At 45.7% G+C, this 14,002-nt stretch overlaps 1 protein-coding gene across 1 annotated transcript in view; it reads right to left on the reverse strand.

Annotated features, from left to right (window-relative positions):
- LOC8053885 (calmodulin-binding transcription activator 2) overlaps positions 1-14,002 on the reverse strand; it is a 955,024-nt gene that overhangs the window by 415,875 nt on the left and 525,147 nt on the right.

Genomic DNA, 14,002 nt, shown 5'->3' on the forward strand with positions numbered 1-14,002 from the left:
CGGCACCCCGAAAGACCATTTTTTTACTTCAGGTGACATAAGTGTTTTCCAAGAATGATTTGTCTCATCACGTGCACGCACACGCGCAGGCTCGCACAAGAACACTCGCACACGGAAACATAAACAAACGTACCCATTCGCCCACTTACCCCGTACACGCGCTTGACCCACATGCCTGCACACCAGATACAAACACACACACATAAACACAAGTTCACACGAAAACAAACCAAACATCTCACAAAGACATTCACCCAGGCAAACACCCACACACACAAGTAATACGCATGCGCGTTCACCCGCTCCCCTCGCACACGCGACTGAGGCGCGTGTGTGCGCACACACGCCCAGAAGCCCACACTAAAACAAACTAAACTTCAAACACACAATCGTATTCACAAAAACCACCACACAAACATAAACACGCCTACATGCTTCCACACGAATGAACGCACCAACGTAACTACTCGCAGGCAAACACACACAACCCAAGCGCCACCCACGCACGCCAACGAAGCGTGTACCAATAGATGGGAACCAAATCACATTAGTCAAGGAATGCAATCGCCTGCGACATGCTTCGCCCCCGTGTTCGCATTGCATTTGCCGGGCTATTCGTCAGACGCAACGCACCATTTTTCTTCGGTGCCGCAGCAAGAGGCGCGACCCTAACTCTGTCCCAACCTATCTCGGCTGAGGAATTGAAGCACAGCCGGTAAAACGAGAGTTGATGATTTCTTCCAAATTCACCTCGACACCAGTAACGAACCGCGACGACGCGAGCGAACTCGTGTAACCTTGATTCAACTTACAAACAGAACATGAGCTAAAGAAAGGGAAACCAAAAGGAAACCGACGATAAACTAAAGAGAAAACAAAAACACGGGAGAGTGCGATTTCCCGTCCGTTTTGACTTTCTTTCGAAAATCAGAAAGTGCGTCGTACGACGAGGAAAAAAGGTACGATTATAAATCACTTAGGCTCACGCTCGTTCATCACAATTTGTCCCCATTAATAGGACGAAAAGGCTTTTAGGGCGACCCGAATTTTGGACCCGATTTCCCCCATCTTCTGTTCCTGCGACATTCACGTTGTTCGAACTCCTTCGTTTTCCTTTTCAGCGATTTGCCCGCACGACACGGCTTTCTTTTTGTCTTGATTGTGCTTCAATCTGTCTTTTCCCTTTCTCTTTCAAACAGCAAGCACGAACGCTCAGCGAACTAAACCAGTCGGCGGTGGAAGGACTGAAACACAGATAACGCAATACTGTGCGCCTCAAACTCGCATTTCGAAATCAAAGTTGAGTATAACTGCGTTCATATATAGAAATCAAATTTTCCTCCGAAAGCGGACAAATTTCCCATCCAACTTTTTCTCCAAGAAGAAACGTGTTTTTTCCTAGTACGTCCAAAATTCTGCATCGATTACACTTATCTTAAGGAGGGAATGATCATGTGTGAAACAACGCTCCGCCCCAGAAGACACCGTCCTCTTCAGAAGGTAACAAACATTCCAGCCGCGAGTTGTTCGTTTGCGGTAGCTCGTCCGGACTCTGATTTTGGTCACTGTGAGAAAGAGAGAGCGAGATTTTAGTTCCGTCTCGCGGAGCGATCAAATATAGCGTTCGAAGACGGTTCCTCCGCTGACACGAGAGAAGAACGCGGTTCGTCTGCCATAAAGCGTCCTTCGCAGATGAAAATAAAACGAGAGAACACCGTTTGTCGCCTGTTGACCAACCAGAAAGAAAGTTGATCGTCGACAACAAACCGGGCTCCGCAGCAAAGTGGGATTGAACGCAGGCTGAAATTGTGGTCGTCTGCTATCTAACGTTTGAAAGCACTAACAACTCCCGCAATTTTTTTTCTTTTTTTTTTTCTCCAAAACTTGTGGGACCGTTTTACTTTATACTACGCTCGATTCGATCAATGCAGGCTCCAGTCGTTCTAAAGGAAGTCACGAGACAAGTTCAATCAAACAGTTTATCAACTCACACATCGTCGCTCCAAGTTCTGTTCTCCTCCGCTGTCGGCCGCAGCTGAACGACTCTCTACTAAAGACTATCAAGACTCTCTACTAGAGGCTGCCTACGAGACGAGATTCTTTCTACTTCAGGCCCCCGATGAAACCTCCCATTAAAGACCCGACGAAGACTGTTCCTCAAAGACTCCTAAAAAAAGGCTAAGATCGAGAGTCGCAAATGAAGACTCCAAGATCAAGACTCTCGGTGAAGACTCCCCGTGATGTCCCTGAAATACAAACTGTCCAGACAGCCGCATGCTATCTCCTTATATAGCCAGCCCGATTCCTAGGTCTTTCGCCCCCTCTCGCTCCCACTGAGAATCTCTTGCCCAAATGAGGCCACGGGCGAGCGCCGCGGCGCCGCCTGTGTGACGAAGAATCCCGGCTCGGTACAGTAACGCGATCCTCAACAAATGTTCGCCGGTCGGCAAAGCGGGGCATGCCATCCTCGGCGTTGTTTACGTGCCGGGGTTCGAAGAGCCTCAAACTGGCGGGAAATGTCGGCTTCGGCACAGGAGGCGTTGGAGGAGTCAACAAGTGTCCACACCGGCGGTGAAGCTGGGCTTCGGCACCGGGCACGCGGAGACCAAGCGAGAGGCTTTCCACAAACTCATGTTTTTCCGCGGCCGTACAAAACCTGGCATCTATCGGTGGATGAAGGACGAAGGAGTACTAAAAAGAAGCACATCAGAGACAGCGAGACCTCTCTCGCTATATTTATGTTGGTGAGACATTTTCAGCAAAATATCGGCCGAGTGTGGCGCCGCTTCCTATCAACAGCCGAGAACGCACTTGCTCTCGCCTTTAACAAAATCAGACACCCGGTGATGGTTATTGGACAAGAAACAGTGGCTTAGCTCGGTTATGCCAGGATATACGCAGCGTAAGCTTAGGTTCAGCTGGTTATTCTTAGCTTTCCTGGTTGTCTAGGATTACCTTGATTATTATGCTTACTGCTGCTTCAATGACACAGACAGGGTATACGCATTATGTGACTACTTCGGCATGCGATGAGTTAAGCTGTGCGCCGTGTTGTTATGCATCAAGCAAACAAGCTGCCGCCCAGAACAACCGGACAGCGCGAGCCATGATCTCGAACGGGTGCATGCGCGCGGCGCGTGCATCGGGGACTGACACGTGTGATATTACTGGTTACTGCTCCTCGCGCATGCGCAGCACGGCTATCCAGGAGCTACGCAAAACTGCGCAACCTCGGCCAGTATAGATTAGGCTACAAAAGTCGCAAATTCACACGAAGTTGAACACACGATGGTCTACTGTTTCGTAATGGCAGCGTTATGATCGCTCTCTAAAGATCGCTCTTTAAAAGCTGGATTAAGTGCATTATGAGCCTTTAAAAATAAAAATACCTGTCAATGAAAAGTATTGAGATCTCAGTGACCCTGCGAGACTTTCAGTAGTGATTCAGTCAGCAACATTTAAGATTATTAACACAAAATTCCGACTTCACAAGCTCGTACGCAGACACCATACGGAAAGAAACTGAGGGAAAGCAGACAATGAGAGCGCGTGTGTAAGTCACAGCACCGAGCTCCAACTGAAATCACTGGTGGGCAGACACGAAGGCTAGCTGCACCCTTGTCTCAAGCCACTGCCTCCCTTCAATCACAGCGAACAGGAGCGTAGTCTGCCCGTCACGCTGTGTGTCGCAGTCGAGCGCCGGTGTTCGGCGTTCGAACGCCTTTGAACAGTGAGTAGAGACAGAGACCAGCTCTCGACTCCTCTCCTAGCTTCTCCCTCATACTTGGGAACGTGGATCAAAGGGAGGTTTTGTCGTCGCCGGGGCCAAGTCTTAGCCCGACGGAAATATCCGCTCTGCGAATGCCGCTCCTCCGCATCCCAGTAGTGCGGTGGGAGAAGCGCCCTCGACGAATCCGCCCAAGCTTTGAATCCGATAAACTATTCGAGACTTACCAAGTGGTAGCTCCAGCAGGTTTTGCGAAAATCCACAACTATTTATTTAAATGCGACAACATTTCGCTCTTTTTTATTGAGATAGAATGTGACGCTGCGTGACGGGTGCAGACGCAGCGGCCAACAAAGATTGTTAACAACCAGACTTGAGAAGTAATCCGTTACTTTTTCAAGTAATTTTGTAATTGCCACGTTACTTTTTTTTGAAGTAATTTGTAATGAAATTTCATTACAAAATATTGGTAACAAATTACTTCAATTACTCGTTACTTTTTTTTTAATATGAGCATAATACAGTAAATGGAGCACTACGAGCAGAACACTCAGCAGCATAAAGAGGGCAAGTTCAACTAAATAGAAAACATCAGGAAGGGGAGAATAGCCGGAAAGAAAACACGATTTTTTTGTATGACCGGTCACTAAAACCACTAAAAAAACGGGCAAGGCATGTAGAAATATACGAAAGACAAAGATCAAGTAAGACAACGCCGAGTAGGCTCTCCGTCGCATTCCCATCGTGTTTTTCTTCTTCTCCCGGGCATAAGAAAGCTCCTCGTGCTTGTTTGTTTTCGCCTTTTACACCGTTTCTCCCTTTCCAACTTCTTCGACGTCTCCCCCCACCTCTACAGGCATCAAACGTAGCTACGTACCCCCTCGATTCGCGGGTTCACAACGCGCGTAACAGACGATGTAGCCTCGCTCGAGGGGGTCGAATACTCTTTGTCTTTGATGTGCGCTACAGTATTCTAGCACGCGCTTGAGGCACAGCTGAAAAGCGCCTGGCGCGAGGCTAAGAGCATCGTCTTCGAGGGTACGGACGATACTTCTTTTGGTTTGCTTGTTTGAACATGGCGGTCGAGTCCACTCCTCACTTTACAGTCACCTGTCAACGTAAAGAGGGGGGGGGGGGGGGCGGTTATTCCATCTAAGGGGTGCTGACAGAGAGAGAAAGAGAGAACGCGTAAAAGTGCTGTTATCCTCTATTGCAGTGTTTCTCAGCCATCGATGTTTCGCGGACCCCTTATGGATCGGCGGAGATGATGGAGGGTCCCATTCGTGGTGAGGGGAACAAAATATGTATGTTATTTGTGATAATGATTTAATAAGTGGATACAAGTAAGGGCTGGTGTGAAGTAGACTTCTCTCATTAGCATACACACGAGAAAACTCACATAAAATGGGAACTTTTCTTCTCAATTGCATAAAAGGCAACTTTTATTGCCGGATTTGACTGACGAGGCAGGGCTTCGCGGACCCCTAAAATGCCTTCGCGGAGCCCAAAGGGTCCGCTGACCCCCATTTGAGAACCGCTGCTCTATTGTATTGTGAGAACGATGGCTACCGCTTCTCTCGCTTTCTATGCATTTCCCTCCCCTGGCCTCCACGAATATTGGGATGAAAGTGAGAACCGATGAACGATCGATAACCCGTAACTGCCACTTGCTCTCTGACTGGTCGAGTTTTTGGTCATGAAGTGTTCGGCGTTTCCATAACCATCTCTTAATGAGATGTTCAAAATTCTGGGAATTAAGGAGAACGGAAACCTTGAGCTTCAGTGCATACTTTGCTTGCCGAAAAAACAAGCATTGTCATCAGTAAGAACAACAAACTAATCTACCTATACACATCAAGGTAAGATGGGACACCTGCATTCTGCATTGGCTATACATTGTAATATTAGAACCAAGTTTTTCTTTTCTTCTGATTAACAGGCGAAACACCCGAGTCAAAAGGAAGCTTTCGTAGATTGCTTCTTTAGCTCCGAATCTCGTAGCGGAGGTAGACGCTGCTACCGAGCATGCGCACCGCTAGCTTTGTCTGCACAATTCCAGGAATCATTTCCGGAGACCATAATCTAGCGGGATGGCGGGTGTGGTTGCAGCTTTCGGTGCCTTGTCAGCTTACAGGTAAACAGAGTGCACCTACACTCTTTCTCTTAAATACAATATTTTATTTTTACAAGGAGCACCACAGTACGGGCGTATGAAAAACGAAAAGTAGTGTAGCAGAACATTTTTTTTTAAATATCAAAATTGTTTCTATTGCTTTCTGGATAAATGTACGGTGAAAGTAATTTCTAACGTAACGAGTAAAGTTATCCGTTACTTTTCAGCGAAAGTAATTTGTAACGGTAATCCATCACGTTCGAGGCTCGATAATTTGTAATTGTAATCCATTATATTTTTTAAGTAATGAGCACAAGTCTGTTAACAACCTCTTTGTTTCTATAGTCTCTCGCCTACACTGGATTCATTTGGGTCGTAGGCAACGTTTCGCCACGTTGATGAACAGCAAACTAAAGGGAACTTTGCCTTTCAGTTTGCATGCAGACGGTTAGTTATTTGTGTTGCGTTTGGTGTTGGTGTGATGCTCAAGGATGGTAAGTGACTCCGTTCACAACAGAACTGAATAAGTACGACCGAAGACACAATCCCTCGTATACTTCATCTTCCTTTCCTTTAGTAGTCGCCCCGGCGGCACCTACCGGGGTCATTTTGGCAGCCGACGAGTCGACTTCTCAATCGTCGGCTCATTTTATTTTCGAATAAAACTCGGCGCATATAAACCTAGAAGGACAGCCGACGCTTTTTTATGTTCCCAACTACTCTGACTGGCGGAGTTGATCACCACGCGAAAGAACTCGAGCGAGCTGTAAAACGCTGCCTTCGTGCACAGAGAGACAGAACGAAAAGTTGATCAACATGGCGTCCGGCGAGATTTCGAACCGGAAGTACACTGCGCGACACTGTCAGCGCGAACAAGACTTCGGCGCTTTTCGCATTTTTACTTCGAAAGAGTACTGGCGGGCATCAAACTTTACAACTTGGCACCCCAACTAGACACCTTCCCCTACTATAGTAGTTTCGATTACACTCCTTCAATACTGAGAGAAAAAAACGGAGAAAACCGGAGATGGCCGGTTCGCGCGAACAGCATCGAGGAATGAACGTCAAATGAAGGCGCTCTATTCAGAGTCAGACCCCCGGCCGGACCACGACTATACAACACTCGAGGGGACTATCGGCGGATTAGAACGCGCACAAGGCAAAACGGCCCAGCACCCAACGGCGTGCCCTTGGTCGGAATGTCATCAGCCCAAGGCGCACACACTCGCCGGCTCGTTTTTGAAAGAAGGGGCGCGGAAGGGGGGGGGGGGGGGGGGGGGGGGGGGACCGCGGCGCGGTTCTCTCTGATAGGCCGAGTCGTTTCCCAACTTAATGGAGCATTCCGCGATTTCGTTCAAGGGCTCAGCCAGCCCTGGCCGTCCTCCGACTCTCCCTGTCCCTTTTTCCTTGGGGGATAAGAAGGCTTGTAGGAAAGACGGCGAACATCTCCTCCGAGAGGCACGCCACCCCGCCAGATGCGATTAATGCAAAGACAGAACACAAGGCCTTCCGCCTCCCAGAGCCTTTCACATTGTGCCTAGATTGCAGAGTGTTTCCATCCACTCGAATGAAGTCACGTGGTTTTCGGGCCGCCTTTGCTATACGACCTGCGAGGAGGGGACGAAAGCGTTCATCGACTGCCTGCCACTGGCGACGCTTTAATATACACAGAAAAGCAGGAACATATCACTTGCAAGGTTTTTACTTCTCGTTTTCCTAGCTTCGTTATGTACTTAAACAGCCATTAAAAAACACTGGCGTGGGGCATTTTTTTTAAAAAGAAATAAAGTTGACAAGCGCTCGAACAACCGCAAATCGTCGTGGCAAAACCGACACGCCAAGCCTGTGGTCTGCTTCCCTTCTCCGCTCTTCTGTCACCCTCTTTCTGGTTCTTTCTCTCGGGACCTCCGATTTCAGCGCTAAGAATTCGCCGCGTCCTGCTTCCATCTTTACGCTCATGTCGTCCGAAAGCGTCTCTGCCTTTCCGCCCACTTACCTCCTCTCCACGCGACAACGCAAAGCACGCGCACTAGCGACCAATTTGTTCAGAAGGCGTCCGACATTAAGTTGCAAACGCTCTCTAAGGTTTGAGTTGCTCTCTCTCCCAAATGTAGGCTCTCTAGCCTTTCCTTCGCTCCTTCCCTCAATTTCGATGGCCGTCCATTTTCCGGCGTTGTAGATTATTCTCCCTCCCTTTTCTCTCTACGATGGGCGTTCTCGTTTTGTGTCGTTGTGTATTGTGTTGTTGAGCAAACGACTTTCTGAGGAGGCTCCTTCATAGGATTCGTAACTATACGCGTTCACGACCTATTACGTTTCGATCGGTGATGTCGGTCTCTTGCTTCGCCTAAGGAACTCGCTTCATTGCGACTGGATGCAAATGAGAGAGGGTCCCATTACTTTTTCTGTACGGGGGAACAAAATGTAGACACCTGGAACCTCCTAGGCTATCTCTTTTTGGCTTTTTTTATTTGCAATGCCAGAGCCGATATCATAACCCGCTCATAACCCGCAAAGACGTCGGCTGGAAAAAAATAAAAAAAAGCCTGCGTTTTGCAGTTTATTCGGACTGAAATAAATGCCCTTAAAGAAAAAGTGGACACACGATTGAAGTTCGGTGCATCTTTTTCTCAGCTGGTGTGCACTGCGTCCCGATATGATTTACTCCAACTGCAAATTCGGACTTAGACGTCCCACTAATATATCCACTAAGACCATGATATGGGCCTCTATTGAGATTCGCATACTTTTCTCAATAATATAAACTACCAAAAAGAGTATTTTGGATTTTTTTCTTACAATATAGGAGGCTAAGGTGATTCAACAGCTCGGTAATGAAAAAACGGAAGGGATATAGTTACTACCAGCCAAACCTAGTAGGAAATAATAACGCCAAAAGTGATCGTAAGCAACTTTTAAAACGTGGAATAAAGCGCAAAACCAAAATTTCTAAACAAACAAAAAAAAGAAAAAAAAACATTTGGACAGTTTAGATTTGCGGCTCCTGACACGCTGAAGCGTCATTAAAAGAGCATTTATAACGCGAAACAGCCCTGAAGCATCAAGGCTTAAAGATGCTTATTTCCATATATATTGTCGGTTTAAGTGACAGGCACAACAACAAAGTTGTCCCTTATCACCTACCTTCTACGGCGCGGACAACTAACCACCCTTTTTTTTACTTTTAAGCAGGGTGTAGATCACAGGGAAAATTAGTTGGGTGTATGTTTAGACAGTAAGAAGTTCGACTGTACCGAAATGTGATGAGTTGTGCGTGCGTTTATAGCTGTACCGCACTTACAATTTTTTAATATGCATTGCGCGGTAGTGACACCCCGAATAAGCGGCTGTAGAGGAAAATGTTGGAGCTGAGAATCAAGTGTGAAAACATACTGCATGCAACAAGGAACTCGGCCTGTTTTGTGCGTGTCTGACAAAATGTAAATTTGTTTACATGAGTAAGAATATGTCTAAAATGTCAATTTAAAAGACCCGCCCAAAAGAAAATATACACAGTTTAAGGTAAATTTGTTTATCGATTAACGCATAGCATTAAGCTCACGGTGAAAGAGGAAGAAACATTTTTGCAGATATTCGTAATATGTCATAATCTTAGCTCTTTAAATAATATTAGACAAGATAGCTGAGATATAAATAATAATACAAAAACATAAACAAATCAAATAAAAATGTGTCCTTACAAAGGCTGCTATGCGTGTTCCAAGAAAGTTTTTTTTTTTTTTTTTTGCATATTGTACACTGTGGTATCAACTCTATACCCTCATATTTAGGACATTGGAAGTGTGTAGATAGTGCCACTGTAGGTAATGAATAATTGGCAGGGCGTATGCAAACGACAGAGCATTGTTTGCTATCGCCACATCAACTGTAGCCACACTCCAATTGCATATATCTTACTTGTCGTGTCATGAGGAAGTAAAGGTCAAAGCCTTAGATAACAGATGGGGGGAAAAAAGAAGACGTGAAACGAAGTAAAATAAAAAAAAGCTCTCTCATAGATGACACAAAAGATACAATAAGACTAGGCTGAGGACGAAGCAAGGAGCCAGTATTCAAAGGACTGCCAAGAGTTCTACGTCGTCGTATGGTCGTTCATTCGCCTGTAACCAGACCGCGAAGCACAAACCGCAACCGCAAAAGAGATAAAGTATTATAGCTTCTAAAATGTATGAGTGTAGCCAAAGAACGAAATCAGTGAAACATTGCGATGCTTCGGGCATCACTCCGAATAAATAAATAATAATCGAGAGTGATTCCCACTGCCGGGACGCGGCAAGGCGTGAAATCAGCGGAATCTCAATGAAGGAAAAGTAAATAACCCGATATACAATTAAAAAAAAAGAAAAAAGAAAGACCTTATAAAGTCGTTGAAGAGAAAAAATAAATGAAATCAGAGACACGCCACTTATGCAGGGAAGACAGCGGTAAACTGCGGAGGTCTCTCGCACGCAAGTAAAACAAAAATGAACAATGGCGCGCTGGTACAAACAAACGTGTTCGGGAAGCCCTATGCTACAACACGTCGAAGAGGGGGAAGAAGGCCGTTACTGCCCACTCCCAGAGAGACAAAAACGGGCACGCACAAACAGAATCGGACCGAAAGACAGGAAGAGTTTGGAACGACCATCGGCTGCAACCGCAAGAAGAAATCCTTGGGAAAGGGCCACAAACACAAAACAAACGCCCCGCACACACTACCAGAAACAAAGAAAAAATGACCCGGTAGTTTTCTGCGGACGTAAGGGCCAACACGCAACAAAGGAACCCCAAAGAAAGACGAAAAAAAAATACCGATGAGGGGGAAAGGGGGGAGTAAGAGAAGGAGACCACATCGACGTGGTCAAATTGGGCGTCTTATTTCTCTTTCCCTGCCCAAACAAAGGACGCTTCCCCGCCGAGCTTTGTCGTTCGACTGGAAGGCCGAGGAAAGGCCGTAGCACGTCTGCGTCCGCTCGGTTCTCCGCTCACCAGCCGCTCGCCCGCATCGCTCGCCGCCTGTCGGTCTTTCGGCCCGTCCGTCTTCCTAGCTGTCTGTCTCCTCGATCGCCTCGCCTTCCCGAGCCTCCCGTCGTCTCGGTATACCCTTCTCCTCTTGCCTGTTTTTTACCCCCGCCTTCGCTTATGCTAGATGCGGCCACTGCCAGCCCTCCGACAGCGTACGTCGGGCCAATCCGTTCCAGTGCCACGGTCGACTGTCGGATGCCAGTTCTTCGGGCAAACAATGCCGACTTTCAGGAGTCTCGTTGTTCCTTTTTTTTACTTTTCAAACGCGGAATGTCTTTCAATTGGACACCCTGATCATATAAATCTGTCCGTTAGTTCCTCCATTTTACCGATAGATTTAGAAAGGGGAATCGACATCAAGGGAAATAAAGGCCTTGACATCGCCACGCCACGTGATTACGTGAAATGACGTCAATTTGTTCACTAAATATATCGGGTAAATTAATCGACAAAATACATTGGCGAGGCATCGAGGTTTTCGCATGGCATTTACAAAACATCGTCTGCGAGTCTTCAGAAACGACTGCACGACAAGCGAAACGAGTGATGGCGGTAACCAGCGCTGACACATATCCTGGTTTCACCATTTCTCTTTACCCCAAAATAAAAGAGCAAACAATACCTTCCATCTATTTTATTCACAAACAGAAATATATATATAAAAAAACAAGTTTCTATAAGCTTTTATATGTTGAGACTAAAATAGCAAAATCAAGCAATGCCTACCTAAAGTCACGTTCTGATTGAAGGGCGAATATGCGTGGTATAAGTGTCTACAAGCGCTGATTGGAGTATGGAACTTTGTGGACAGTTTCTCCAACAACCCTAGTATATTTAGGCAAAAAAAAAAAATTAAAATATCACTTTGAAACACGCTCGCTCCTTACTACTGCATTCGATGCATTTTCTTTTTTTTTTTTAAATAAAGATCGCGGGTAATTTTTGGTGTCACACAGCTTACAGACCCTTTTGCTGTTTACAAACATGAAAGGCCACTTGCGTTCCAAGCGACTTCCGGTCGCGCCGACTTTGCAAGCCTGTAGAGCTTCCTTATGTCACCAGTGCTAGAAAGCATACATGCAACACGGACAACAAAATTGGAGATTTAACGGGGGCCTTCGGCTGTACGATTTGAAGTCTAGGAGGAGGCAAGTTGGTTCACAAGAATACTCGAAACATTTGAACAGATCTCGTGGTTCTTCGTTCTTTAGGCGTTCACCTGGAGAATAGGTGGTTAAACCTTTCGTCGACATTTGAATTAGGGGTGTTAAGGTGGGCTTTGTTTGTTTTTGGAACGTGAAAGACAGGAGCACCGCCTGGTGGCGTTTTCATGAAAAGGCTCTCTACATAATACACGAGACAGTCTGCATAGAGATTCGAACTCGAGTCACCGCGAGATCCGTGCTTCGAATGCCGGATGGTATTGAGTTCAAGGGGGAAACCTGGCACGCGGCATTCGAACCGCGAACATTTCGGTGACTCGTGTTTGCAGACTGTCTTTAGTACGATGTATGAGCAGTGTGGTCCCGGCTTTATGCTTCACCATGCAATGTCGCAATACATTCTATTTTGTTTAAGAAGAAACTTTCTGAAGGCGGGAAACGGGGGGGGGGGGGGGGGGGGGGGGGGCTTACAGACGTATAAGAACTCGGGCTAGCTCGTAAACACTGCCTCCAGGCATGTTAAGTGGAAGCTCATCGAAATGGTGTCCGGAGAGATATTAAGCCGGCAGTACGTCACGTGGGACCGTTCCATAGGCAAAGAATTTAGCGTGACACCTTTTATGGAACGGCTCCAAAGTCAAAGCAAAAGCTCGCGCTGGAGGCAGAGCTTTCGCCTTTGATCTACTGCATTCTTAGCCTGTAACTGACTACACTACAATGGTACAATTAAACTCAACCCCCAAACACATCAAAACGTTTCGTAACATATTAAAATACAAAACATCACTGACAACTATAACATATTAAAATATGAAAAATAGGTTCAGGGATTACAAGCGCCAACAAGACAGAAACGAGGAAAACTTGGCTCGCAACTACAAGTCTGTACTAAAAAAAAAATTCACGTAAATATTAAAAAGGAATCAGAATTTGATGTGCCCCTCCCTCCTTCTTTCTGTGCAAAATAAATATAACTAAAAAGAAGGGTAAAAACGGCTCACTAGAATTCCTGTAGCAATCCCTTGATTAGAATGCTAAGGCGCAAAGAAGCTCGTGATGGTTGAACACGACAGATTAAGGGAGGACACGACATGCGTGTCATGTTGTCCCTCTTTTCCCCTAGTCTCGGGATTTTAGTATAACCTTAAGGACTTAAGGAGAATTCGTTTGAAAAATTTGGGGCGCAAGCGCATCTGTTGTAACTTGTTCCATGCTAACCTCTCCACTCGTTCATGTAATATCCCAACGCTTTTTTCTGTGGTTTGTTATTTTTTATATGTCTAACCTAATATTCGGCGTGGAATTGTTTATCAATGCTTTACGGCAAGCACCGAAAGCAGTTAACCCTAGTTATTGGCTAATCGACAAAGAGGTCATTAAGTTACGCGATAACTCCTGAAGCGTTGGTGCATCACTTCAGTTATGAAGGAAATTATTTTCCCATGATCACCCCCCCCCCCCCCCCCCCTGGGCCCCCTCAAAAAACAAAGTGCGCTTGTTATATACCTTTGTTTTAGTTCAGATGCTGCTACCTTGCTTGGAATAAAATTAAAAATGCAGAGCTCTCGTTCTTCGATTTTAATTTCTGAAATATTTCTAACGAGCTTTCCGAGTGTTGGCGCGTTTCCGGTACATACGAAAGCTGCAAAGCGAACAAAAAAAGAAAAAGAAATCATGAGTTGCTCACACACTTTCCTCAACACGCTTTACATATTCCTGCTTAGTAAATAATAGAAATAATAAGATTAATATATTAAAAGGCAATGCAATAATTAGAGTATTTTTTAAATCTAAATTTTCTCGTGTATTCGTAATATATTTTTTAAAAGGAAATTTTGCCAACCAAAAGGTCGAAAGCGAACTGTTTGCTTTCAACTGATCTCAAAAATGCGCATATTTTTCGAATAAAATCGAAATCTTAAAAGAAAACAAAAGCAATAAAAAAGGTAGTAAAAAAAAGAACTCATTTAAAAG

The sequence above is a fragment of the Ixodes scapularis genome, unplaced genomic scaffold (genome assembly GCF_016920785.2).
Source record: "Ixodes scapularis isolate PalLabHiFi unplaced genomic scaffold, ASM1692078v2 PGA_scaffold1__304_contigs__length_218370807, whole genome shotgun sequence".
Lineage (NCBI taxonomy): Eukaryota > Metazoa > Arthropoda > Arachnida > Ixodida > Ixodidae > Ixodes > Ixodes scapularis.